We start from the raw sequence: 4405 nt of genomic DNA on the forward strand, positions 1-4405 counted from the left end.
AAAAAAAAGGGCCAAAAAGGTACTCAACACCACTTATCCTTAGGGAATGAGATGTGCATGGTAGCCAAAAGGTGGAAAGAATCCCAAGAATTCATCAATAGATGAGCAGATAAACAAAATGTGGTACATACATACAAAAGAATATTGTCATCTCTTAAAGTTATGTATGTAAGCATCACTGATAACGGTGTTTGTCGTACTAAATTTTCTTCCAATTTTCTGCATAAGATGTAATTTATTCTTTTATAGTTGATAATTTTTATGCTTTTATTATATTTTATTTTTATGTGGTGCTGATGATCAAACCCAGCACCTCACACTTGCTAGGTGAGAACACTACAAGTGAGCCACAACCCCAGCCCAACAATGTTTTTCTATTACTGATAAAACTTGCTGTTATGAACATTCTTCTGTGTAAATTATTTTAACAATATTTATTGAACACCTACTATGTGCCAGGTACTGTGATTTTTTTTGTCCTGACTGGTTTTACATGACACTAAAGCAGAATTCATTTTGACACAATGTACACAAATGGAGAATAAATTCTCATTCCTCTGGTTGTACATGGTGCTGAGTCACACCAGTACTGTAATTATACATGTATATAAGCTAATAGTGTCTGTTTAATTGTAATGTCCTTCCCATTCCCAATGCCTCACCCCTCCCTTCACTCTCCTTTGCACTATCCAAAGGTCCTTCATTCTTCCCTACCCCCAATCCCACTGTGGATCAGCATTCATTTATCAGAGAATACATTCAGCTTTTGGTTTCTTGGAATTGGCTTATATCATTTAGCATGATGTTTTCTAGTTCCACCATTACACCTGCAAATGACATAATTTTATTCTTGTGCATTGGTGCACTTATGCAGTTAATTACTCTGTAGTACATATTCAGGGATAGAAATGTTTTGTCATCAAGTATGTATATCTTCAAGTTTAAGAAATAATACTAAGCAGTTTTCCAAACTTGTACAGATTTCACTGCTATTAGAATACATAAAAGATCATGTTGCTCTTTATACATATTTTCAATTATTAAGTTCTGTCATATGTGTGTATGTAATGGTATCTTGTGGTTTTAGTTTGTATTTCCTTGAGTAGTAATAATGAGCTTGAATATATGTTCACTGGCCATTTGGATAATCTTTTGTGGAGTTATTAAAATTTTTTCCCGTTTTAAGTATCTTCTCTTGGCTTATCCTTCCATTTTACACTTCTACTTGTTTTTCAAATCTGCCATGCTTGAATTAAAACTAATGATATTCCATATTTATGCCAAGGATTATAGTTTTGTTGATTACACATGGGTGGTTTCCTTGTAAAAATTATTTAAAACTTTAAAGTACCTAGTAAGAGAGAGTAACTGCTGTCCTTAAATAAGAATCAAAACTAATCAATGAGTTTCTTTTCTCACTTCAAGTGCCCACGCACTTTCCTTTAATCTTTTAAAAGCAGGAGGGACTACCAAAGAGGCATGTGGGAGAAGGAGATTTTCTGGAACCATCCAATCTCATTCTCCTCCACAAGTGCTACTAATTTCCACTGATTTCAGCTATCATCTGAGCACTTTCATCTACTTACAGATTGCTTTTGATTTTTCAGGTGTGATTCCAACAAATATTGTTCACTGAAATTTTCTTCTCAAACATTTTTAAGAAGCAAATGAATTTTCTACTTGACTATTTTGTACTTGCTTTCTTTTGGGGGAGTTCTGGGGATTAAACTCAGTGGCAATCAATTAATGAGCCACATCTCCAGCCCTATTTTTACTTTTACTTACAAAAAGAGTCTCACTAATTTGCTTGGTGCCTCACCATTGTGGAGGCTGGGTTTGAACTTGTAATCATCTTGCCTCAGCCTTTTGAGCTGCCAGGATTACAGGCACACCTGGCCTAATTTAGTTCTTTGATTGTGTTGCTTCAGACAGCCTGTTTACATTTTTTCCATCTAATTGTTTTAGTAAAAATATTAAATAAATGTCAGAATAATTATTGTACATACATTTTAGGCACATAGGCAAGAAATTTCTTTGGTGATTTTTTCTTTTTTGTATAGTTTGATTTTGCTGTCAGCACTGAAAACTGAACCCAAGAGTGCTCTACCTCTGACCTGCATCCCCAGTTTTTTGTTGTTGTTGTTGTTTAATATTGAGATAGTTGCCCATCCTGGCTTCCAACTTTCAATCCTTATGCCACAAGCCTCCTATGTTTCTGGAATTAAAAGGATATATCACCCTGCATAGCTCATTAGGGGATGTCTACTGAATACTTACCTATCCCAAGAATTCTCTACTTGGTATGGTGGGTCATACCTGTAGTAATACCAGCTACTTGGGAGGATGGAAGATCACAACTTTGAGGCCAGCTTCAACAAATAAAAACAAAAAATAAAAATAAAAATAAAAAAGGTCTGGGGATATGGCTTCAATCCTCACTACTTCCAAACGAAAAGAAAAAAAAATCATTGAGAAATATTACACATATTGAGGAAATAATACTTATATAATTTGATTGCACATATCTTCATAAAAGCTAATCACTTCATAAAGAATACATAAATATAGTGCAGTCTTAATATGAATAATACATACATTACCCCAGATATCTACTTAGTTTCTTAAAACATGTCTAGATTATGTACAGGTCTTCTTAGAAGTCCTATCATTGGACTTATACTTGTCTTCTATATTTATCAACATTGGAATCATCCTTATTTTACTATATAGTACAAATATTTTCCCTATGTGGATAATTACACTGTTGTTCGTATAGCCACTTAAGTCTACATATAAGATTAAGATATTTGACTATGGTGGCTTGACTCAGCCTAAAGCCACAGCTACTTTTGTCACCAATCACTCACTAGATCTCTTGACACTTGGCAAATGTGATTAAGACTAATATGTATATTCTAAATACATATAAAGTCTTAGCCCTAATTGTGAAAGAAATAATACTATACTGCACAGTAAAAAAAAACCACTCAACTTAAAAGTTACTTTCTTTTAAAGATATTTTTTAGTTCTTGATTGACATTTATTTTATTCATTTAAATGTGGTGCTGAGAATCAAAGCCAGTGCCTCATACAAGCAGGGTAATTGCACTTACTTGCCCACAAAAATTATTTTCTTAAGAAGTTAAAATAACATGAAACTTTAGAGCAATATCATACATAAAATTATTACATAAATAAATCAACAATTAAAAGACTAATATTGTGTGTCTCTAAAAGTTCATTTCAAAAAGTAAGCTCTTCTATCACATTGGTAACTCAAGATTTCACTGTGAAATAACAGATAAATTTTCCTGTCTATCTACTCAATGGAAATTACCTGAACATAAGAAAGATATTTCTCCAAATTTTCTGGAAAGTTTATTACACACACAAACACACACACACACACACACACACACACACACACACATTTAGCCGTAAGATATTTTATTTTTGTGAATAAAATGTATATAAAATACTATGACCAGTTCAAAAACTAGATTTCAGACTTCATAAATTTATTTCCTGTAAGGCTCAGGAAGTTTTTGCCTTACCTTTAATAATTCAAAATAATGAAAACTGTCACCAGCATAAGATGAGGAAGGACATAACGAACTGCTTCCTTAAACTCATCAGCAATGGACTGCAAAGCAAAAAAAAAATGTAACAATGTTCCTCTGACATCAAAGATACATAATCACCATTCCTAACAAATAGTTTTTAAACTATATAATACAAGATTGTCAAAACTGTAATGAAAAAAATAAGCTACACTGAAACTCAAGTACCATAAATTAATTTTTGCCTCTCCTTTTCCCACTTTATTAGAGATAACTTCTTTTCCCACTTTATTAGAGATATACATACATTTTATCCTCTTGGGCAGGGCTAATAACTCTCACAAAAGACTTCTGAAGGTTTTCTTTAAACATTTGAGCTTCCATATACCCTAAAGGAATTCTAAAATGCTGCATACTCTCTTGCACATTTTCATGTTGTAATTAGAAATGTATGAAGTTTAAATACCAATAAAGGGTGTATGTGAAGAGATGATGTTTAATATAAATGTGACTTAAGTATATTTTACCAATGACTGAATAAATTTCAGACTAAAGCCATTTAACTTATGAAATATTTGTTATATAATTTAATTGACAAAGCCAATCTTCAATTGATATAACAAGTAGACAGGTCAGATATTTGTCAGAAAGCCTGAGTTGATTAGATTTAAAAAAAAAACATATTAATACCCTGGTCTCAAGGAGTAAAAGCATAAGGAAGGATCTAAAATTGTTTCTACCATAGTACATCCAGGTATGAGAATTGTACATGCTTACCCTCTTAAATATAGTCAATAAATAATGAAGCACTCTTTTTAAAAAGTTAATAATCATCTTTGAAATCA

The 4405-nt window shown here is 32.4% G+C and overlaps 1 long non-coding RNA gene across 1 annotated transcript in view; it reads right to left on the bottom strand.

Moving 5' to 3' along the window:
* LOC125614886 overlaps positions 1-3654 on the bottom strand; it is an 11036-nt gene extending 7382 nt beyond the window's left edge. The window contains exons 1-2 of the long non-coding RNA XR_007345461.1: positions 3555-3654; positions 2278-2369 (exon numbers count right to left, since the gene is read on the bottom strand). This is a non-coding gene — a long non-coding RNA (uncharacterized LOC125614886). The remainder of the gene's footprint in view (positions 1-2277; positions 2370-3554) is intronic.
* Positions 3655-4405: the final 751 nt, after the last annotated feature.

This window comes from Marmota marmota, unplaced genomic scaffold, assembly GCF_001458135.2.
Source record: "Marmota marmota marmota unplaced genomic scaffold, marMar, whole genome shotgun sequence".
NCBI classification, from domain to species: Eukaryota; Metazoa; Chordata; class Mammalia; order Rodentia; family Sciuridae; genus Marmota; species Marmota marmota.